The sequence below is a fragment of the Macrobrachium nipponense genome, chromosome 43 (genome assembly GCF_015104395.2).
Source record: "Macrobrachium nipponense isolate FS-2020 chromosome 43, ASM1510439v2, whole genome shotgun sequence".
Taxonomy (NCBI): domain Eukaryota; kingdom Metazoa; phylum Arthropoda; class Malacostraca; order Decapoda; family Palaemonidae; genus Macrobrachium; species Macrobrachium nipponense.
Window position 1 is genome coordinate 45,827,398 of NC_061104.1, and position 25,606 is coordinate 45,853,003.

The 25,606-nt window shown below is 37.9% G+C and overlaps 1 pseudogene; it reads left to right on the forward strand.

The window, feature by feature from the left end:
* The window catches only part of LOC135213712 (protein similar-like), a 228,707-nt pseudogene extending 203,324 nt beyond the window's left edge, over nucleotides 1-25,383 (forward strand).
* The last annotated feature ends 223 nt before the right edge of the window (nucleotides 25,384-25,606 follow it).

Consider the following 25,606-nt stretch of genomic DNA (forward strand, 5'->3'; position numbering starts at 1 on the left):
TCTGGCAACGCTATTGGGCAAACCACCTTTGGGCCGTGGATGAAAACTTCTTGGACCGCGGCTCATACAGAAAATACGATTTGCAGAAGAAACTTTACCGCATTTTTTTTTTTTAACTTGTTTTTGTGTGTAAGTGAACTATTGCAGAAGTTTCGGAGGCATTGAGTAGAAAAACAATTTAGCTTTTAAGGTTGCGTATAACTCTAGCGAATGCTCTCTTGGTTTATGGAGGGCAGGAACCTCATGCTACCCATCTATCTTGCTGTTCCGGTCTCCAGACTTCGTCGTAACTTTAATCACTTGAGAAGATCGGAATTCTCCCGCTGAGAGGAATGAAAGAATCTCCCTGAAATTGTAGGAAATTCTTAAGGAAAATCCTCACGGGATATAATATCTCGTAGATTCCTCCCCGAAGAAGAGAGAGAGAGAGAGAGAGAGAGAGAGAGAGAGAGAGAGAGAGAGAGAGAGAGAGGCGAGTTTCCTCTGAGTTTGTCTTCCGTGTGAAAGTAGGTTTATATTTTATGCAGTAGAATTTAGAATTTTGGCCAGAGGGTAAGCGCTGCCACCTACTATATGGCCATTCAGCGCCGAAAGAAGAATTGAGATCAGAAAGGTTTGAAAGGTGAAACAGGAGGAAAACCGCAGAGCAGTTGCTCTATGAATCAATTGTTAGGAGAGGGTGGACAGTAAGATGGAAGAAAGAGAATGTGAACGGAGGTACAGTAAAAGGAATGAAAGAGGTTGCAGCTAGGGGCCGAAGGAGCAGCACCGCAAAGAGCCTTAAGTAATGCCTACCGTGCACCGCATGAGGGCCACTGTCGACACTACCATATTTTAATAGGCCCACCAGGTGTGTGATATGAAAGAAACATTATGTCGCGTAGAGTGATGACGGCTTTCAAGCCAAATTACGTGATTATGATTAATTTGGCGATATTGACTGGATGTTTTAATTTGAGCATTATCATCGAGAAGGGTTTATTGGTTTCAATAGTATAATCCCTGCGAATTGTAAATCTGTCCATTTTAAGCATTTCATACTATTGTAAATCTGTATTAATAGTTGCCGGTCACCCTCAGTTTTGAGAGTAAGGGCTATAAATTTGTTGTGAGATTCTAATGCATAATTTGCATTTTAACGAAGGACCAAATCGTGACATTTAGGTTAATTGAAATTTCGAAATTGACGTTAATCGTTTTTTTTATTTTTCCTACTTGATTACCAGAATAATCTGGGTTAAATGTGGTTTCGTGATTACTCTGGTTATGTCAGTTTGTGTGTGTGTGTGTGTGTGTGTGTGTTGGGGGGGGGGGAAGTCGGAAGCAAATTGACGCGTCAAAAAACGGAAGGGATGGAAGGCATCAAAATTCTACATCCTGAGAATTTGATAGTATGACCAAACTTCCTTTCCCCATATTTAAGGATTCGATAAGTAGTAAAACTCTGATGAAGGAAATGTGGCTTATGCCGAATATACTTTGTATCCGTAAAAAAAAAAATAATACAGAATAAAAAACTTTTTAATGAAACATTTCATTGTTTATTTTTATTCGTTTTGTGTATGTATTGTACGCTTCTGCTGTACAGTAGTTTCGAAGAAGAAGAATATGCTGTAATGGAATCATATTTTTGGTGAAAAATATTCTGTAATTAAATATTAATTTTTTTGGTGAAAAATATTCTGTAACAAAATTATTTATTAAATATTCTGTAATGAAATATATATTTTTTCGTGAAGAATATTCTGTATACTGAAATCATGTACTTTTTGTGTGTGGGGAAGTTGGAATGTGAAAAGTACTCTGTATTAATTTTTTTTTATTTTCTTTTTTTGAAAAATAATTTTGTGTGTGTGTATGTGTGTGTGTAACATACATTCCCCTCTCCGTTCTATTGTTCTTATCGTCTCGCGCAGAGGGCCAGCGTGGAGCTAACTATATTAAAAGCCATTGTTTTGGTGGTGGCAGTTCTACAGAGGAGAGAGAGAGAGACCGCATGCTGGAAAATTGCGTTCTTAAATCTGTGGCCTGGCTAACAGTCGATAATACACCCACCGACCGCCTCCTTAGCCAGACCCGACTTTCAAGCCCTCTTGACTGGGAGTCGGTCGTTCTCTCTCTCTCTCTCTCTCTCTCTACTCTTCTTCCTCTCTCTCTCTCTCATCTCTTCCAGTTCTTTTAAAAGTCTTTGTGTTTGGTCTTTTATATATATATAATATATATATATATATATATATATATATATATATATATATATATATATATATATATATATTTTTTTAGGGAATTCTTGGTTAAGTTTGTGCTTTTCATTCCTCGTCATTATTCTCACGGCAGAACTTCCTGTCTTCATGCAATTGGTGTATACTGTCTCTTGGTCATTAGTGGTCCTTAGTCGTTGCAGCCTAATCTTGTTTACTCACCTTCACTCTGAGTGTTTTATTTTGTTAGTCCTCTTAACGGCCATTATTTGGCCCATCAGACGTTTACGTCTCTCTCTCTCTCTCTCTCTCTCTTTAGCTTCTAGTTTTCGTGAATAGCACGAAATTTTTACACATCTGCGTAAGTCCCGGGGGCATATACCTTAACTGTAACGGGTACTGGGACCCTCCCTGGGAAAAAAAAAGTGGGACGCCATGTCTTAAAAACCAACTATAAAATCTTAAAAACAATCTTATTAAAAACAATCTTATTACGTTTCCCACGCCCAAAATACCAAGCGGACCACATCTTTGAACCAGCTTGACCTAACTTAACCTAGGGGCATGGAAAAAAACCGGGGCTAGTGCAATACTATAGTATATACATCTCGGGGAATTTACGTCCTTGGGTAGCTTATTGGCCAGTCTCGAGAACACATCTTTAACGGAACTTAAAATACATTTCCGTTTCCTGATTAATGCTGGGACTTGGTCTTGTTCGACTCAGTATCGTCTGCGACCTCTGACTGTGAAGAATCGTTTCTATTACGAGGGAGAATTGAATCGCTTTGCGTATTTATTCCAAAGGAATTTTTGTTTGCCGTGGGATCAGATTAGCTTTATCTCGTCCTGTTTCTGGCCTTTATGGAACATCCTTTCATTTTTAGGAGGTGTTGTGACACTCATTCCGGATTGATTGTTTCATTGTATTTTTTTATTTTTTTTTTTTTATATTTGCCCTGAGATGAATCTTTCTCTGTAATAATAATAACAAATTTTGGAATGAGATCTTCATGTATCGTCATTGAAATATTTATGAAGGGTGTTTACGTCGTTGCCTTTTGAAGTCGGTTTTTATTTTATGTAGCAAGTTTTGGAAAGGGATTTCTTTGTATGATGATTTTACGTAGCATGGAACCAGTGGTTATTCAGCAACGGGACCAACGGCTTGACGTGACTTCCGAACCACGTCGAGAGTGAACTTCTATCACCAGAAATACACATCTCTCACACTTCAATGAAATACCCGAGAACCGAAGTCGCGGCCACCGAGGTGGCAGGTCAAGGTCATACCGATCACGCCACTGAGGCGCTGGAAAGGGATTTGTCTTTAACTGAGGATCGAAATTCCAGTGGTGTTGTTGTCTCCCAGGAGATCTCATTAGGCTATGGTGTCTCAGACTGGCTGTTTTTTGTCACCACAACTGAGACAACGATCTTGATCCGTCTTTCTTAGCCTCTTCCTTTCTCAATGTTTGCTCCCGTTATCGACGTGTCTTTTGCCTGTGTCTATAATACTGTATTACTGCATTTAATCAGCATTTACTTTCGTTTTAGAGACGCTATGGAACGTTAATTTTAAGAGGTCGTTATGTTAATTGACTTTGGTAAATTTTCTCCTTTATAAGGTTTTTCAATGCTCATATTTTCAAATGTACTCCAGTTTCTGGTGAGTTATTCTTCTATTTTTTTCTATTTTTTGCCCCCTGGTTTACCGTCCCTATTAGCTTAATAACTGACCTGACCAACTGACCTGTCTCTGGCTGACCCACTTACGTCAGTCTGTCTGATAATGTGAGTGTTCTAAAGCCCCATAATCTTTGATGATGAAGACTTCAGACTTCATATAAGTACAACCTGGAGGGGGTAATGGAGACTCAGAATTTTGTATGGTGGGTGCACAAATGGGGAAAAGCTCGTGGTCAGACTTGAAGGTCAGAGGTCAAATAGGTATCTAAATTTATAACTTTCGATTCGTTCGAGATGGAGACTTCTTTATTCTAAGTTTTTTTTTTTTTCCGTGTGCACTTCGTGAATGATATTGATTTGGAGAGATATCTTCAGGTCAGACTTTGTAGTCAGAAGTCAAATATAGGAGTATTGGGTTTCACAAACACTTCATTGTTTTTATCTTCGAATCCATCCCCTCTCTCTCTCTCTCTCTCTCTCTCTCTCTCTCTCTCTCTCTCTCTCTCTCATCGACCATCCTGAAATTCATTTCGTTACATTTCTTCACATGTTGACTCTTCCTCGGGAACCACTTGTATAACCTTTATGAGGCGCCACTCAGGCGCTGAATAGAGATGGAAAAGTAGAGCTTTGAACAGGACTTTAAAGAAAAAAACATATTTTGACTTGCACGACAGGAATAAAAATTTTAATTTAAAAAACTACTACCCTCTCTCTCTCTCTCCGCTCGCACCTACGACCTCCAAAGAATATGCAATGCATTGCTTGCTACCTTAATACTTCTCTTATGTTATTTTGATAATAATTTACTTGCATTTTTATCTGTTTATTAATTTTTTTCTTTTAATAAGCGAGATCTCTTCTTTCTGTATTTCTCTTTACCACCTCTTATACTTCTTCCTAATGAAAACCCACATATTCTTTGGAAGCTTAAAGAATTTGAAGTCAGTGGCCCCTTTGGTGGGATTGTTCCACATGAGTAGGGTTCGTCTTCTGAATAAATAATAATAATAATAATAATAATAATAATAATAATAATAATAATAATAATAATAACATTTTCTGTAAAGAGAATGGCAGCATCACAGTATCAATGGAATTTATTTTATAAAGTCTTTTCAATTCTCACTATTTTCTTTTCTTCAAGGGATTAATAGTGAGAAGAATTCAGAAGACTGTATAAAATCAGAACGTTTTTAAGAGGGTCTAATCCCTTCAAATAATAATAATAATAATAAAAATAATAATAATGATAATAAGAGGGTACTCCTAGAAACAGCGCACATAGTGAGAAAGTGATAGACTCCTAAGGAGGCAGGATGCAACCCGGAATCCCACACAATAAAAACCACCCATTCGAATAGGATGACTGTGATAGACAAAAAATAATAATAATAATAATGGAAGCCTGTAGACTCCTATTCCGTGAACGTCAGGATATGCTTTTCTCGAGGATATCCAGGGAGACTTCTTTATACAGCACCCCCCACCCCCCACCCCCACCCGCATAAATAACGACCCGCTGTTCATATAGAGGAGGTCTCTGCTTCTGTAGTTTAGAGATTCACCCACAGCGACGCCTCACAGACGCTGTGAAAATGAGTGCGCCGTCCTCTCCTCATTGGAGTTACAAGGATTAGGATGTCTCAGAGACTAGTTAGTCCATCCTAAGAGGAGACATCGTGTGCTCTTTTATCTGTCGGAGCAGGTTTTACTGTGTATTCACAGTGTCCCAATGATTTAGCTTTCTTTTAAACTCTTCCACACTGTTGCTGTTTACAACCTCTGGTGGCAGTTTATTCCACGTGTCACATATCTCGTACGTAAAGAAGTTCCCACAGTGGGATGTGTTGTATCTCTTCATCTCCAGTTTCCATCCATTGTTTCTCATCTGGTTTTCGTTTCATGTAAATAGGTTATTCTCACATTTTTATTCCTTATTTCCTCTTTGCCTCGCCCGTCTCCGTCCCTTTCGTTGTGTAGAACGTAAGACTTAAAAGGACAAAATCCGATGCATCCTGCTGGCTCCTCCTCCTCCGGTTCCTGGCGTGTTTGGGAAAAAGGTCAGGGTTCGGTATGTGAGGGGGTGTTGGGGGGGGGGTTGACTGCTACCAAGCTGTTCTTTCTTCCCCTCCATTTAACGCCGCCTTCCCTTCGCAATCTTAGTCTCGCGAGATGATGAGTTTTAATTCATCGCTGTCTCTCTCTCACACACACACAATTCAATGTTCTCTCTCTCTCTCTCTCTGTATTGCCCTCTGTCTTTCTCTCATAAGATACATAAGATAAGAAATTCGTCGGCTCATGGGCTCGAACCACGGAACCAAGAATTCAGGACGTACAATGAAGCTCTTTACCCACAAGGCTGTCTCTCTCTCTCTCTCTCTCTCTCTCTCTCTCTCTCTCTCTCTCTATCTATATATACTATATATATATATATATATATATATATATATATATATATATATATATATTATATATATTCATCATTTTTCCACCTCCAACGTCGCGAGACGCAAAGTCCCTCTGAAAATACGTTAATCATTCATTTCCACCGTGTTTTATTTTACACTAATCTCCACTCATCCTCGTCCTGCTTTCTCGCAGTTTCTCTTCGAAGTAGGTCTGCGTCTTCTCCTAAAACTGTTCAGAATAGATAGGGATTATAGGATTAGTGCCTAGAATCCGACACACTGGAAGATAAGAAACCTTCCCAAACAAGCATAAACAAAGGGTGCAATTAAAGGTTTAAGACAATCATCTCAGATACAATCTCCAGACAATTAAAGGATTATAGTGACAGCTATCGGAACCTGGTAGACAAAACCATATTCATAAAAAATGACAGACAATACATTACAATAAATTTTTTGTTTTTTTTTTTTTTTTTTTTTAATAACTATAATGGCAACTGCATTTTTATTAAGTCAGTAATTATATATTTGAGGTCATTCTTAAAACATGTTACAGATACAAGGGTCTAAATGAAAAAGGCCACGACTAACATTGAAATTACAATGAAAAGTAAGTTGTATTAAAGCAGATTCTAAAAGATTTCGTGATAAGACTCTCTTGACCGTGCAATTACTGAACTGTCAATCCAATTAATTCGTGGTTGTTTTCACTTAAATGAATAAATAATGCATTAGATTTTTGCCCAGTTTTTACAGAGTATTTATGCTGGCTTAGCCTTACTTCTAAGCCCTTGCTCGACTGTCCCAGGTAGAATGAGGGACAATCATACATGGAATTTTATATATTATGTTGTTGCTTTCTCTGGGGCCATTTTTTATTACATTCTTTTTAGTGTGTTATTATAGGAAGAAACAAGGTTGACATTAAAAGCTTTTAACAATGGTTTAATGGTTTCAAATCCGTTAAAATAAGGCAAACTGAGAATGTTCTTAGAATTTTCTTTCTGTGTGTTGTTTTCAGTATAAAACTTTTTGTGGGCTTTATTATAACAAATGTCTAATATATGTGAAGGATAGCATAATCTTTCCCTATTTTTCTTTTGTTATGTATTCAATTTCTTGATCCAAATATTGTGGACTGACAATTCGTAATGCTCGTAAAAACATAGAGGAAAAAATTGATATTTTTATATAAAGATGGTGGCCTGAGAAGAAATGAACATAAGTTAAGTTGTTAGTCGGTTTCCTATAAATACTGAATTTACTTTGAAATGGTTCTCTATGTATCAAAACATCTAAGAAAGGGAGGCAATTGTCTTTTTCTAATTCTAGAGTAAACTTAATCGATGGTACCTGGTTATTTAATTTAGAGAGTAAATCATTTACATCAATACCGACAGGAAGAACAGCTAAACAATCATCAACGTAACGATACCACTTTACAGGAATATGAATGATATTAGGTAAGTAGCGTTTTTCGAAGAATTCCATATACAGGTTTGAGAGCAATGGTGATAAAGGATTTCCCATTGCCATGCCAAAAATTTGTTGATAAAATTCACCATTGAATATAAACTTACAATCACAAATGCAAACAACCGTGAGTGAAATAATGTGGACTTATAGGTAGAGGTAATTCATGCTGAGTTAGTTCATGCTAAGATATTTCTAAAATAGTTAGAGGTTCTATAGGGACTTTAGTAAAAAAAGCAGACAACATACGTCAAAACTAACGAATCTATCAGTAGGGCAAAGAGCAATTTTGTATAATTTATCAACTAAATCTAGAGAATTATATATATGAGAATCGGAGATGGTTCCAAGTAACGGGGACAAGATCTTAGTGATATATTTCGAGAGTTTATATGAAATTGAACCAACAGTACTGATAATAGGCCGCATAGGGTTATTTTCTTTGTGCGTTTGACTAATCCATATAAGTAAGGTAGCGAAGGAGAATTGACTGACAATTTGCCTAGTAGTTCTGTTTTATCTTTAAGGTATACTTTTCACTATGCTATTGAAGTTTTTTATGACTTGATCAAGAGGATTTTTGTTAGTTTTTTATAAGTCACATCATCATCCAGTAGGGCTTGCATACGTGATATGTAGTCAGCTTTATCTAAATTACTATACTATTTGACTTATCCGCTTTTGTGATGTGGATAGTATTGTCCTTTTAAGATCGGTCAAAACTTTTCTTATAGCGAGCAAGGGAAGTTTACTTTCATGCTTAACATTGGCAGCTCCGTAAACAATACCTTTAATCATGTCGACATGATTTTGAGGAAGATTCACAATATTTTTCAAATTTACTTAGGGATGACCCAATCATTAAAGCCGAAGGTCTACTTGTTGCAAAGAAAGATAAACCATATCCAAGCGCACTCACAACATTTCACTTATTTGTTACTAGATAAGTTAACAACACAATCTTGACGTGCACAATTAGTCCAATCACTGCTATCAATAAGATTTTTTAGTTTTCTGTCGAGTTTCCTTTTCAGGGCATCTGTAGTCCTACGTAGTTTTTCGTAAATTTCCCGTCGCAGCGAGTCCTTCCAATCAGCCGGGATAGAATGATTGAAAGAGATCCTTGTTCTTTCCAGTTCCTTGAATTTTTCTTTCTCTTCTTGCTTGGCGCTGCTATGTGCTGTTTCAACATCATGGCACTAAATTCATTGAATGGGTGATTGTCATATCTTCTTAGACGGCGTGGCAGCAAGGATTTAGGAGCACTTGTTCAGAAAGGCACTTCTTCAGGAACTTAAGACGAATTCTGGTTGAATGTGCTGCCAAGAGACTTGGGACAGTCGAGCAAGGGCTTAGAAGTAAGGCTAAGCCAGCATAAATACTCTGTAAAACTGGGCAAAAATCTAATGCATTATTTATTCATTTAAGTGAAAACAACCACCGAATTAATTGGATTGACAGTTCAGTAATTGCACGGTCAAGAGATGTCTTATCACGAAATCTTTTAGAATCTGCTTTAATACAACTTACTTTTCATTGTAATTTCAATGTTAGTCGTGGCCTTTTTCATTTAGACCCTTGTATCTGTAACATGTTTAAGAATGACCTCAAATATATAATTACTGACTTAAATAAAAATCAGTTGCCTTAGAGTATTAAAAAAAAAAAAAATTATTGTAATGTATGTCTGTCATTTTTTGTGAATATGGTTTTGTCTACCAGGTTCCGTATAGCTGTCACCTATAATCCTTTAATTGTCTGGAGATTGTATCTGAGATGATTGTCTTAAACCTTTAATTGCACCCTTTGTTTATGCTTGTTTGGGAAGGTTTCTTATCTTCCAGGTGTGTCGGATTCTAGGCACTAATCCTTTTATAATCCCTATCTGTCAGTTATACGAACCTTCTTGTATTGTCTTTTCTCGTATTTTTGTCAGTAGCTGCTTCAGTAAAGGAAAGCTTTCAGCCGAAAGATCTCGCAGACTCCTTCGTTTTATTTTTCCTTCGTGGCATTATCTTTATTTATGGATTTATCACGTTCCTAACTTTCGGGATTCTGTTATACATATATATATATATATATATATATATATATATATATATATATATATTATATATATATATATATATATTTCATCATTTCCACCTCCAACGTCGCAAGACGCAATACATTAATCATTCATTTCCACCGTGTTTTATCTTACACTAATCTCCACTCATCCTCACCCTGCTTTCTCGCAGTTCTCTTCGAAGTAGGTCTGCGTCTTCTCCTAAACTGTTCAGAATAGAATAGAATATAGAATTGAGGCACTGGGACCTATGAGGTCATTCGGCGATGAAAGGGAAATCGATGGTTAAAAGGGTTTGAAAGTTGTAAAACTCAAAGTAGTTGCACCATGAATCAGTTTGTTAGGAGAGGGTGGAATGTTAGATGGAAGGAAGAGAATATGAAAGGAGGTAGTGTAAAAGGAACGCAGTAAATACAATTAATTTGAAAGTTTTGGTCTCACGTGATCACGTATTTTACTCCGTAGGGGGATATTGCCGTCAGTGGACCTCATGCGGTGTACTGTAGACATTACTTAAGGTTCTTTGCAGCGTGCTTTCGGCCCCTAGCTGCAACCACTTTCGTTCCCTTTACTATACCTCCTTTCATATTCTCTCTCTTCCATCTGACTTTCCTTAACCCTCTCCTAACACTTGATTCACAGCGCAACTGCTTTGGGGTTTTTCCTCCTGTTACACCTTTCAAACCTTTTTATTGTCAATTTCCGTTTCAGCGCCGAATGACCTCACAGGTTCCAGTGCTTTGCCTTTGACCTATATTCTAATATTCAACGTCATCACGTATTATAGTGCCAGTTCCAGTACCGGATTGAAATTCAGCAAAGTTTCCCAATGGTCGCAAAGCATTTCGATACGAAATTTTGTCGTGTGGACGACCAGGCATTGGAACTCGATTTCTTGTGTGACGAAGCGAATCGAAAGTTTGAAAGGTATCGACTTGGTTGTTCGTGGAGAGAGAGAGAGAGAGAGAGAGAGAGAGAGAGAGAGAGAGAGAGAGAATTTTGCTGAGTGAAGAACTTGAGCCCCGGTTTCCAGGCAGGGGTCACGGTTACATAACTTCTGCAGCTATGTTGTTTGGGGAAAGTTTTTTTGTGGGGTTGAAAAATTTGAGTCATATAATATTTCATATATTTCAAACCGAAAGTTGTGAGAGCTTTGAAATGATTATCAGTTGCCTGAAGATAATTGTTTGTTTGTTTGTATGGCGTTTTTACGGTGCATGGAACCAGTGGTTACTTAGCAACGGGACCAACGGCTTGACGTGACTTCCGAACCACGTCGAGAGTGAACTTCTAATCACCAGAAATACACATCTCTAACTCCACAATGAAATGCCCGAGAATCGAACTCGCGGCCACCTCAGTGGCAGGCCAAGACCAAGCCGACCACGCCACTGAGGCGCTCCTGAAGATAATTGACACCTCAAAGGGAACTTTAAGTCAAATGATTAAATATCTTCAAGGAGTATTTTGATAGGTTTTCAGAGTCCACGCGACGGGTAGCCATTAAAACCAAAGGCTTTTACGAAAAATGTATTTGTAATTCCAGTACCAAACTCCTAAGTAGATTCTGATTGCACTGTTGATTCGGTAATTATTTCCTTCCCCCTTGTTCCCAAGATTTGTCAATCTAGTTTCCGCTTTCCCTGACTTTCGTCCTTGTTGGGAGTCGAGCCCTACTTTTTCTTTCCCTCTTTGGATTCCACGGGACCTGAGTGAGGTCAAGGTCTTTGGGTTGCATCTTTCACGGATCCTTTGCATTGAAGAAAATGTGGAGGACGGAATACTCTGTCCCTTGTATTTCTGGTTTTTATGCTCCAGCAAAGTTGAATTCGAACGTCTCATGACCACATCGGTGGCAGGAATAAGAGGATTTTGTATGGAGGTTAGGTCATGTGATCAGCGCCCTTCGCTGAACTCGCAGCTTCTCGAGGGAAAGCGGACTTTAGATGCGGAACCACGAAGGCTTTAATTGGATTACAGCTCCTCTCTCTCTCTCTCTCTCTCTCCTAACGTCCCTGTCAATTCGTTAAGGTTCAGTCTCCTTGTCTCACCTTTAAAGTTGTTGTTGCCGAAGAGTGGAAGCAGATTTTGTGAATGGATGACCCGGGAGTTCCAATTTGATTCGCGCGAGGTCATCCTGATTGCTTGGGGGTTGCAGACAGGGCTTATTACGAACATGGTTTGGGAGACAATTATAATATAGTAATGGTTTGGTTACAGGCCTTATTTCGAACGGCGTGATTTGGGAGGCAATTAGACACTTTTTTGTCTTCCGCCGCAGATTATTCGACATCGCTTTTCCCAGACAGCTGCAGCTTAATATATATATATATATATATATATATATATATATATATATATATATATATATATATAATTTAATCTTGCTTCCAAATTCAATCGGATATGTATAACCAGGAATTGTAATCATATATCTTGTGGCAGTTATTCTGTCCATATTTCGCTGTTCGAGTACAGATTCTCTCTCTCTCTCTCTCTCTCTAACACATCTTTGCTCTTGCCATATTCTCTTTTCCTCTCATTTCTCGTAGTTTTCGCTGCTCCTCCACTGTAATAACTCATTCTCTCTATTCTCTGCTAGATTGAACACATTTCGTTCCCGTTTCTTTTCCCACTCCCCAACGTACCAGATTACAGCCACAGCCTCCTCCTCCTCCCCCTTACAACGTACCAGATTACAGCATCCTCCTCCTCCTTCTTGTTCTTGTCGAGGGCAGATAGAGTTTACTCTCTTTTCCGTGACCCGGTTTGGAAGGGAAGATTATAAACGGAGACCGGAGGAAAGAAGGGAAGAATTGGTGGGAATCCCTGAAGGGAATACAAACCAGAAGATGAAACAAGAATTGAGATAAGGTTCGTATGAAGGAAGCCGGTGAGATACGACCAGAGACTTGAGACCAAAAGATTTCGGGGCGGCCTTCGTATCATGAGTGATAGGAGTGATAAAAATAGAATCTGCATTTTTTTTTTTCATTTTTTGGATAGACTTCAAGTGAGCTAGTGCTTAAAAAAAATTTTAAAAGCAGGCGATTTTTGTATATATCTTTTTCTACCAAGAACGAGTTATAAGTATCTGCAATTTTTTTTTTTATATATAAATCGACCTCTGCCAAGAACGAGTTATAAGTACTATCTGCTTTTTTTTCAAACTTCATGTGGAATTAGTGTTTCTAAAAAAATTAAAAGCAGGCGATTTTTTTTATAAATCTCTCACTGCCAACGAGGTATAAGTATCTGCATTTTTTTTTTTATTTGCAAACTTCAAGTGGAATTAGTGTTTCAAAATAAATTAAAAGCAGGCGAATTTTTTTTTATATATAAATCGACCTCTGCCAAGAACGAGTTATGTTACAAGTTTTTTTAAAACCATCCCTCTCTGCAGTATAGGTACAGTTCAGTCTTTCCCAAGATTTGTTATGTGCAGGTAGATGGGCATTAATGTGTAATTCTTAAAATATTTTCTTAACCAGCGCAAGATCAGAGTCAGATGCACCACAGCTTTGAAGTAGCCCAGAGAGGAACTTAGATTTTTGAGGAACTTAAGATCTCGTACGTGTGGGTTTCTGTATTCTGTAAGCTGTGTATAAACGCGATTTTCTTAAATGCTCTCTCTCTCTCTCTCTCTCTCTAAGCGATTTTTCGGAAAATTAAGGAAATGTATATTAATCGTCGAGAATTGCTGTAGATTCATTCTCTCTCTCTCTCTCTCTCTCAGTCAGAAACAGAATAGTACTTTAAATGATTTTTCGGAAAACGGTGCAATGTCTATCAGTCGTCGAGAATTGTTGTAGATTCTCTCTCTCTCTCTCGTAAAAAACGATTTTTTCGGGAAAATGTTAAAGGTAAATGTATATCAGTCGTCAGGAATTGCTATAGACCGCCCCCTCTCTCTCTCTCTCTCTCTCTCTCTCTCTCTCTCTAGCTGTCACTGGCGCTCCTCTCCAGTCCGCCTTTCACGAGAAACTTGTGTTGGCTTTGCCTTTCACATTCGGTTGTTGTAATTTCAGTCCGTATTATTGAGTTGATCGACCCCATGTTGAGTCGGTATTGCAGTTGCAATTTCCCAGAGCAGATGGCTGGGTGTATAGTTTCAGTAGGCAACGTGAACCTCCCATTTCCCCTCACCTTGGGATACGAAGTTGCTCCCATCTTGCACGTTATGAGTGTATATCTCTACTCGAAGGTGGTGGCTTGAGCATCGTGAAGTTCATGCGGCCTTCCTTTCACGTAGGAGAAGTAAACAGAGAGAGAGAGAGAGAGAGAGAGAGAGAGAGAGAGAGAGAGAGAGAGAGAGAGAGAGATACAAAATTCCATCTGTATAACTGACAATATATACTCCATTAATTGCGAGGAGTTGTAATCTGGATGAATATCCAAGCGGTTATTGTGAATTGACAGAAGCTAGATTCATCAAGTGGATCAGAAAAGATATTATTATAAGGATATATATATATATAAGGGATATATATATATATATATATATATATATATATATATATATATATCTATATATATTTTATATATTAATATATATACACACACACATATATGTAATAGTTTGTAACCAATTTTACACATATGCAACAGTTTTGTATGTTCAAAAATTATTCCACAAATAATGGTGGTGTCACCATGCTAGGATTCGAACCTGTGCACCTCAGATTTGTTTTTAGGGTTACTTATCCACACAGTTATCGAGAAAATATAATTAATTTTGAAGTGCAGATTCCTGTTAAACTCATGCTGTCTTGCAGAATCAAAATCCCCCATCCCACCGTGATATCAACATACTAAGTTTGTGCACTGGGTACATATTTTTATGATAGTTTGTTATTAGTTTTGTGTGTGACATCATTATCCTTCTGTTTTTATTCACCATAACTTTTGAGTGGCTTGCACTCAAATGGAATTAGATTGTGCATGATAAGTGCAAGTCAGAATTGGTCTTTCTCATCCATGATAGCTGAGTACTGTACTTAGGCACAATATAGTGAAAAGCCAATACTTTGCATTGTTGAAACCCGTTGGTTGTTAACAATGCATTCATGCAAGTGTTGCCAGCGTTCATTAATAATTTCCCACAGATTTCCACTTTGCACTATTGCTGTTATCATTTTGAAAAACACTTATTGGAAAATTTCTCTTGCAGTGGTGTAGAATCGCCAGGCGAGGTTTTATCCGAGCTGCAGTTACGATGCAGCAAAAGTAACAACACTAAATCGACTAAATCGCAAGATAGTGTTCCATCTGTGTCTCTTTCTGTGCCATCTGTTGTTACACACAAAGTGTTGCAGCCCAAGACAGATACACAACCTAAGGTGAGTCCTTTATTTTAGAATGGTGGTAGCAACTCTAAAAATCACCATGGAGAAGAGTTCATTGTTGGAGGTTTGGTATCTTAATCACATTTTCATAATCTTGATGTGGTCTGTAGGGCCAAAGTCCAAACATTTAGATAGAAAAGACCATGAAGTAATGCGTATGATTACTGTAGGCACTCAGTTGGCAATTATGCCATCTCTGTGTTTTAAAGTGCAGTACTATTAAAAGAGTACTAATTATTTAAAATTTCCTGGCCACTACATAAATTCCTTACCGGCAATGTGAATGTTTATGGTAATCTCATGATCTGTTGGCTGTGCGACAGTGTTGGTGATGTAATGACTGTTTCATTCTTCCTTGCTCATCAGACACAGGCAGTGAATGGTGTCCCACCACGTTCACCTGCCAGCCGAGTTGTTCCAGCTCCAGCTCTAGCTCCAGCTCTAGCTCCAGCTCCAGCTTCAGCTCCACCCCAGCCTCAACCTCCTACCCCAGTGGCAACCACTTCCAAGATCTTCACCCCTCGTACTGAGGAGATGAACAAGGGTTATCTCATATTCCCAGATGATCAACCATTTGGCATAGGTGAGACATTTAAACTTTTATGCTCCCAAGTATTCTTACATTTTAATTGTTTTAGTTTTCCCATTAGAATTATACATGCTAGCGATTGGTTGTTTATAATTTTCCTCTTCCCTGCTTTCTTTGGCAAGTGCTGCTGATTTTGCACTTTCATTTCCATTATTGTTTATTCACATATAGAATAGAGGCATGTTTACTTCCTGAATGCGTTTACTTTTTAAAAGTTAGTATCAGCAGTTTTTTCTATGCTTATTGCCATAGTTGAGTCATACATTATGTACATTTCTGCTGATAAAGTTAGCTGTACATATATGATGTATATTTACTTAGCAAAGCTAAAAACCTTTCTTTCCCCAGTCATATTTTTACAATTGAAAAGCTGTTTGGTCAGTTAGTTTCCTTTCTGTTGTTTTCCTTGTTTTGCATGCAATTTTACTTTTCATTAATTATCTTTAAAATGTTACAAGACCTCTTTTTGTCCTTTCCTCATTTCACTGCTCTTAGCAATTTCCACCTAAGATTCCTGTTTCTAATAGAGGAGGGGAGAGTTGATAAGTCTCAGCCAGTGAAAAGCTGTTCAATTTTTGTTTTATGATTTAGCTTTGTCCTGTTTTTGGTGCATCTCCCCCAGAGTGGTACCTACAGGATTTTTTCTAAGAGATGATTGTCTGAGGCACCAAGTCGGTTACCAGCTCCCTTCTCCACCTTTCTATAGAACCTCCCCACCAGAAGCTGTCCATCTAATTCTTCCTTGCCTTAGTTATTGTCTGCCAAAGGTATTCTATATTTTATTAGGAGGCATAAAGAGAGGGAAGCTAAGATCTCTCTAGTTCCAAACTCCTTCCAGACCTTTTTTGCAATTTTCCTTTTTTTTCATAATGCATTGAATTTAATTCCCAGGTCTTAGGGTCTTCCATTTTACATTTAGGATGATGAGGTTTTTTTTTGGAACAGTTTAAGGGTGGGTTGGGGCAGCTTCTCGGTTAGGGGAGGTTGTTGTGCAGAAACTGCATTCAGTAAATTAAAATTTCAATAAAAGAAGTTTGTTAATTTCTCACATGTACTAGCCTGATGATGGCCTAATGTGGATGTACTCTACTAACTGGATAGGAACCTTCACTCATCATGCTAATGGGAAACCCTAGATCAGTTCTGTATTTTGTACTAAATTATAGCATTATATACTATCCATGACTGACGAAAAAATTATACTTCAATTCATTACAATTTGAATTGTACATAAGCTTTAAAAAATTGTACTATAATTGTTTATAAAGGTACATTTAAAGTTATTTTGCTTTTTTTTTATCAGTATTACTTAGTTTCATATAGTGTAGATTAGTAGGCTTTTGCAAAATAAAGTAGTATTTCATTGTCAGTACCTTTATGATGTTCAGGAAGTGTTTCAGCTTTGTAATCCTCATTTCTTTTTATATAGAACTGAAAGATGAGCCTGAAGACCTGACTCACTTGGCCCCATCTGGTGGCGACACATGTGTGCCCTTAGAAATACCCATATTCAAGCCAGAGCTGGATGATGAGTTTACCCTGGATTTCAAACAGATCCCAATTTCACATACGGATGTTGCCCTTTTCACAAGTCCTACAGCCATACCTGACATCTTGGAACAGGGAAGTAGCCCAGAATATGAAGAATATGAGGTGACAGATAGAGGAAAAACTTGTGATAGGTAAGTTCACCAGATAGCTATGTCTGTTATATTTTTAATGATGTTTTTTCTTGAAAGGCAATACAGATGCAATTAATTTTGTCTTCCTTGCTGCCTAAGTATTTGAAAATGAAAGTGATTAACATTGAATACCATCAACTTTCTTTGTTTACCTTGAATTTGGATACTTGATTTGTTTTTCTAGTTTTTAAAGTATCTTTATTGTAGTCATTTGTGGAAGTGGATTATGGTAGTCTTGATTACTTGTCTATCAAACCTGTATTTCATCTTCATTTTGCCAGTTGTAGGCAGTTATAGTGCATTTACTTTTCTAAGATTGGAGTGGCTTGTACAGATATCATACGGTGCCACTTTTCATGTTATGGTAATCATATTAGCTTCATGGAGCGTATTGAAATAGTTTTAATTTCTTGAAAATTAGTGCTTTGTTTCCATCAGATATTTTGAATAAATCTTATTTAGTCTATTCTTGGTTAAAAACCTATTTCATTAATGAAAATGAAGATGTGGCATATTTTTTCCTGGCGTTGCCAGATCTGAGTTTAGGGGTCCTATGATTTATAAAGGATGCTCGCTCTCGATCAGCCACTGTGATATGAGTATGGACAGCCCAAGTGACTCCCACAGACACCTTCACCCACCACCTGAGGCCAAAGAAATAGTCTATAATGTCCTGAAATAATTCATTTTATATAAACAACAAGGAGGGTAACTGATGTTTAGAAGTCAATCCAAAGAACATCTAAGGCAACAAAAGTGTCAGAAATGACTATTCGTGGACTTGACAAGAAAGCAAGAGAGGATAGTGAATCTCTAAGGTCATAAGAGATCAATTGACATATGAATTCATGTCCCAAGGCCAAATACCGGAGCCAACAGGCCATTCAACGCATTTATAATTATAAAAAGAAAATGAAGGAATAAATAGAATCAGGAATGAAAATAAAATTTAAAAAATAGCAGGGAAGAAGCAAACCCTTTCCCTTGACTCCCAAGGTCTAAAGCAAATCTTCCTAAGAAGGATTGTATTTGCAGGAGGCATTTAAAGGGCCTTACATACCCATATATATGACAGCTCTGCTTTTTCTACCGGCCCCACCAAGCAATCTTAGAAAAGTAAACACACTATAGTGGTCTATACAATACCAAGCACTCAAGCTAAACTTATGTAGTAAAGGAATGTTGTTAAAAACAGAAAGCAATATTCTAATCCGTTCCAAGTGGCTAATATCTAGGAGATAAGTCACAAAACTGACACAACGAACGTACCACTTCTAGGTGCACTTCATCAAATCCATGGATCTTGAGGAGTTCTTAAAAATTTTACACATATTCCTTGACATTAAGGTTAAACGACAGTCTGGGGAAATACAAGAGGTTTTGTAAAAAAACACACACTATCCAGATCAGCATCTACAGTTCAATCAAAACTAGGTGAAAATTGATTTCCTTGTGCAACTGCAAAGCACCCTATATGCCACTCTTCCCGTAAATTGTGTGTCACGAAGGTCACCAGTTTCCCTCATTGACTAGTTTTTTTACTGCTTCTTCCTTATGTTTATACCTTTGAGCATTTCAATTTTCAGCCTCTGTGATTCTCTTTTGTTTAGGTGCAGTTCACTGTGGATTAGGCGTAGCTCCACCACTGCTTACTGGAAGCCTATTTATGCAAAAGTTTAGGACCCCTCCTTTAAAAAATAAAATATATGTTGGTGAGAGCAGAAGCTTTTGTGGGTAGTTCATGGCAGCTACTTGCCTCCATAGATGTTGTTTAGGCATATACCAGAGGCTTCAGTGTGATGGTCATTGATTTTGGACAAAAAAGAGCAATAACCAATTTGATCCTAAGGGAATATGTAAAGTGATGGTAAAGCGTGCAGCACAGCATGGGAAAAAAATGGCTTGTTGATTTCATTGAACAATGTCAGTGTTATTCATATTTTATTGGACAGAGTAAATCTGCTTTATTTCTTCTCTTAACAGATTATATAAAAGACTTTCAAAGACGTATTTTTCTTTTGAACTATAAATGCATGTTATTATGTATTTTACAGACTAAGTGGAGGGAAGACAACAGTAAACAAGAACGGTAGTTGTAGTCCCTTATCAATTTGTAGCAGTCCAGGTTCTGGGTGTGGTTTGCGCACACCAGAGCCTCCTAAAACCGTTTGTTAAGTCAAGCTGCAGTGTTTCAGTCACCTCCAGGAAGTAAACTCTCATATAGAGTAAGTGATTCTCTGTTGTACAAGAGCCTTAGGACCATTTTAGCTTTTGATTAAGACAATTTTTGATCTCATGTAGTATTTTATAAATCTCACTGACTTTATGGTATCAGAATTAAAATATTTTTTCGCATGTAATGTATTTGGCATAGATCAGTAGTATTAAGCAAAACTGTCCACATGTAAGCTGAAAGACATGGTTATATCATGTGGTCATTGTATTGAAAAATGGCTGATATTTCTTTCACTTTCAGCGTGTAGTTGAAAGCAACCGTCCAGTAAGCACTACAGAGAGCCTGTTTACACAGCTAAATGAAACTGCTCATGAGAGTTTCACAGACTTAGAGCTGAAGGTATGAATGAATACACGTATTACTCTATTAGAATTGACAAAAATTGCAATAACTTTAGGTTCTTATCCCAAGAGCATAATGTGGAGTTTTTGTCAGACGTGGAAGTGTTTTCTTTCTAGATGTACTACTTCAAAATGGTGATTTTATTTATCTTTCAAGGTTGAAAATCAAAACATGGATTTGGATGAATTTGATATGAGGGCTCCTTTCATACCACTCAGTAATGAGTCACTGATGCTGAACCAGGATGACCTGATGTGGGGAGCTCATTCAGACCCCAATTATATTACCTAACAGTCTTCCTCTGGGAAAGCGGTATGTATGATAAAACTCTGTCCTTTTATACAGGAGGCAACTTTCTAGGACTTTGTGAATTATTTATTGAGACTGCAAATATTCATACAAATAGTATCGTACCAGTAAAATTTTTGTTTTATTACAATTATTAGTTTTGATTTTTTAATAACATTTTTTATACGTATACTTATCTAGGAACTCAAAGTATCCTGGCTTACTGAATGGAGATGAAGATTCTAGTCTGGCCCAGCTACTGAGAGACTGAGACCCTCCTATAGCAGGGTCTGGGCCTGAGAAGAATTTGGAATCAAGAAATCCAACAGATCCACACTGTAGCCAGTATCAGCAAAGCAAGTTTCTTGATGGTGGGAGGAGTTTTGTAGATCCAAAATCAAGTATTACCTGGACACTTTGGTGGAAAAGGTAGGGAATATAATTACTGGTATCATTTTGGACTTATAACCACTAAACCAATTACTGTACTTGGACAGCATGGAATTCCAAATGATCAGCTGATGATAATTTTTTAAAAGTAAACTGGAGATCTCTAAACATTTTCTGTAAATCTTTCTTTATCGTCCTCGTCCTGTACTTGAATACTTCCGAATAAAATTAACTAGCTGAAAATTTTTCTAAATTACTGTTGGTATTGTAGGAAACTGTATTTGTGAAAAATACTGTAAATGGAATGTTTTAAAACAGTATTAAATGGAATGTTTTAAAACAGTATTGAACAAAAAAAAATTAATTCCCATCTTTCAGATTTTTATTTTTTTACCATAGAGAATAAGAGTTTAATGTTTACTTCCATTCATTTAAGGTGTCATTATAGGACTTGGGTGTGAAACCTAATGTAGTATTCATAATAGAGGGGTCTAAATATAATCGGTTTTGAAATATAGTATTTGCATTTAAACGTATGACTTGAAAATCCTTTCTGTTTTTTTCTTCTTCTAAGATGGAGATGATGGAGCAGGGGTTGGTGCAGTGGAAGATGATCCTCCTCAAGTCATGATGCATGAGACAGTGGAACCACCACCTCCATTAATTAATGTTGATTCACACCAGCAAGACTGTATATCTGTTAAGCGCCAACATTCTCCAAATTCATCTCCGCTTCTGGGCCATAAAAAACTCTGTTCATTGCTTTATGAACAGCAGCACCAGCAGCATTCTCCTCTCCAAGATCAGCAACAGCATTCCCCCGTCCCCGCAGAAGTCCAGAGGGATCACAACACCAAGTACCACAAATGCAGTTACATCATTCTGGAATTCGTGAATTAACAACACCATATGCTCCTACCATGCAGCAGTTGTTGATTAGCAAAGAGCCCATTACAGTACGTGGTGGGCGTCCAGGAGGAGGGGGAGGAGGAGGAGGAGGTGGTGGAATTTCAGCACCATTGAGTATGCATAAAGGGAAAGACTCGGTGCTTCGCAATCTGCTGGTGAGTGGGCGTGACGAGTCAGCAGGCTACTCTGTTTCAGCCCCACCAAGTCCTGCTAACACACCTTCTATAGCAGCCACTATATCCCCTGGTCCTCATTTGATCCATATTGAGACCAAGGGAGGAAAGGTACAGGGACCACTGCACCATATCCTTTTAATAAAGTCAACCTTAGTGCTTGTTTATGATGATTATTTGTTTTTGGTTTCATTATGCTATTAGAGCATTTAGCACAAAGATTATTTAGAGTATTTTATAGCTTCTTTTCACTGTGTATCTTGGAGTGTTTATGTTTGCATGCATCTGTGACGGTACTTACTTTCTTTGCACAGATCTAAGGTAACGTGTGCCGTGGAGGCTGTACTTTGGGGAATTAGGCTTATATAAATTCTTCTTGTCTTGCTCAATGTTCTTAATCTGGAATTCGTTAAAAGGAAGGGTTCTACTTTTAGATGAGAAATGAAATTGATATATTCTACAAATTACGTTTTTATTCTTCGTTAGGGGTTCTTACAAATGTCTTTCCACCTTCTGAGTTACTGGGCTCTTGGACGATAAAACTTAATTGGCACTTGTTGCAATACGAATCTATAGGCACGAGGGAAATTTACTGAGTATTGATTGTCACTTTCACTGTCTTTGATTGATTCGCACACCACACTTTTGCACCTGTTCTTCTTCTGGGGATTCTTCTGTCTTTCTCTGTTTCACGGCCATGCCACTGCAGTTCTCCCCTCAGGCTCCCCGGTTGTTCTCTCTCTTGGCTTCTCTGTTCCCCTTTTTCTCTCTCCCTTTTCGCTTGCTCTCTCTCTGTCTCGCCTTTTTGTTCAGTTGAAATCTCCTTAGCCCCGCCTTTGGATTTTTGGATTTTGACTGGGTGTGGCATTTTCTGAAAGACTTCTTGTGCCTTAGTGGCTGCAAACATTATACAAGACCGCCTTCCTGTCAGGTCTTCTACAGTAATTCGTAGGCTTTGAATTTGTATACGCCTCCTTCTTCATGTCCTGGCTTCTAAGGGGTGTATCCATTTGGTAGCCTCATAGGTCATTCGTTGATACCCCTTTTGGTTTTGGGCTGTTATGACCAACACTCATGGCTTTTGATTCGTCGATACTAGAGGCCTATATTTGGGAAGGTGGAGCTTAGATTTTCACACGATCCACCTTTGAAACAAGGAAGCCTTGAATTTCCCTTGGTTATATTAAACAGAAGGCTCTTGAAAAGGTCCCACCTTACATTAATTCTCCGACGCTTGAAGTGTCACAAATGTCGGGCGTGCCAGAGAATCACTTAATCATCGGAGATGAGGCGTAATGGGTTGGATTCCAATTTCTCGAAGATGCCTGGGAGATGCAGACCAGATGCCTGTGGGCTAACGCCTAATCGCTTTGGGTCGAGTCCGAGAAAACGATACCTTCGTAAAATTAATTATTTTCATTCTCTTATCCCTCTTATTTCTTTTTCTTATATCCGTTTCGTGCCTTTTTCCTTAAGTATTATTAAGTTATTGCCTTTGGAATAACAACACTGTTGCCACACTATTACAGTCTCGGCCCGCTATCTAGCTGTCTCCGACAGCGTAACTAAGCTGAAGCAAATATTATACCTACAAGAGGACTCCTAACTTATGCTTCTTGGAAATCATATTGAAACTTTGACTCAAAAACATCAAAGTGAATGTAAACATGAGCAAATCCTTGATTAAGTAACATTAAGGGCAACAATCTTCTCTCTCCCTTTTCTGCTTGCTCTCTCTCTGTCTCGCCTTTTTGTTCAGTTGAAATCTCCTTAGCCCCGCCTTTGGATTTTTGGATTTTGACTGGGTGTGGCATTTTCTGAAAGACTTCTTGTGCCTTAGTGGCTGCAAACATTATACAAGACCGCCTTCCTGTCAGGTCTTCTACAGTATTCGTAGGCTTTGAATTTGTATACGCCTCCTTCTTCATGTCCTGGCTTCTAAGGGGTATCCATTTGGTAGCCTCATAGGTCATTCGTTGATACCCCTTTTGGGCTGTCTTATGACCAACACTCATGGCTTTTGATTCGTCGATACTAGAGGCCTATATTTGGGAAGGTGGAGCTTAGATTTTCACACGATCCACCTTTGAAACAAGGAAGCCTTGAATTTCCCTTGGTTATATTAAACAGAAGGCTCTTGAAAAGGTCCACCTTACATTAATTCTCCGACGCTTGAAGTGTCACAAATGTCGGGCGTGCCAGAGAATCACTTAATCATCGGAGATGAGGCGTAATGGGTTGGATTCCAATTTCTCGAAGATGCCTGGGAGATGCCAGACCAGATGCCTGTGGGCTAACGCCTAATCGCTTTGGGTCGAGTCCGAGAAAACGATACCTTCGTAAAATTAATTATTTTCATTCTCTTATCCCTCTTTCTTTTCTTATTATCCGTTTCGTGCCTTTTTCTTAATTATTATTAAGTTATTGTCTTTTGGAATAACAACACTGTGCCACACTATTACACATCTATGAATACAAAAGCACAAAAAAGGCCTGTAGGCTCCATTTTAGCTTGCAAGTAGCATGATGCTGATTTAAGCATAAAGAAAATGATGCCTCATGGTGTGCAAATCATGCTAAAATGTTTTTATATCTCTAATATGTTTGATTTCCTCATCATAATATACATGTATTCGTGTTTGCAAGTACAATTCAGTAGATGTTATGCTTGTTCACCCTGAACTCTGAGATATCAGTACATTTAAGACATAATTGGTGTTTGCAGTGTCCCTGTATTTTTTTTGTAGTGCATTTGCCCTTTTAAGTTTTATGTTTGTAAGCTTACAACATTTGAGACCTTGTATTGATATGTTTTCATGCTCTGTGTAACAAAGATAGTTTTTAATATTAAGGTATTCTTCAGTCAGTTTTATGAAGATAATTAAATATTTGATATTTGGTTTAGTAGTTTCCAAAATTCTTTGCAGTTACGTAATTGAATTTATGATGCATAAGTTTCAAATTTCATTAATCATAATAAACTAGTAAGTAGGAATTTCAATAATTTAAAGTACCATGTAGATATTGAAAGTTATTCCCCCAAGAAATGACTATGTACCTTCTTTTGAAAACATCTGTTCTTGTTTGTTTTTTCACAGAACGTGAATGGCGAGTGTGAAGATCCTTCCAGGATAGGAGAAGCAAAAGTGATAACTGCACCTATCCGTTTAACACAAGATCGAATGACAGCTATGTTATTAGCTGATGGATCAGACCAGTTATCGTATCCAAAATTAAGGATACTAACAGGAAGTGGAGGTTCATTCATGCAAGTGAGCCAACATTCCTTCAAAACATCATCTGGATCTGGTAAAGGTGTAGGTGGGGGAGGAGTAGGAAGGAGTAGTAGTGGATGTAATGACAATGGCAGCAGTAGTGCTGTTGGAGGTGGAGCAGAAGGTTTCATTCAGCGAGGGAGGCGACAAGATCCTCTCCTCCTTGTGGATCCAGACTTGACTATTCCAAGCCTCTCTGAACTGTCTCAGTTGGATTTTGAAGTCAATGCTCCTGCAATATTGGTAAACCTGCTTCAAGGAGCAGACCTGTTAATGGCTCTGGATCAAGCTTAGTAACCATCCATATGCTTGTGTGGATTTACAATACATGTAAAATGTAAAGGGAACACTTGAAAAAAAAAAAGTCCTATTGTAACAGAATAACAAAAGGAAATCAAAATGTTTTATGCATTATAAATTCCTTTGGCAAAAGTTTTTCTGTGGTGCTTATTTTTCTTTTTCTAAAGTTATTTATGTTGTACTCTCACTTTCACTTTCTTCTCAGTATCATTTTAAGCTTGAATGCTTATTT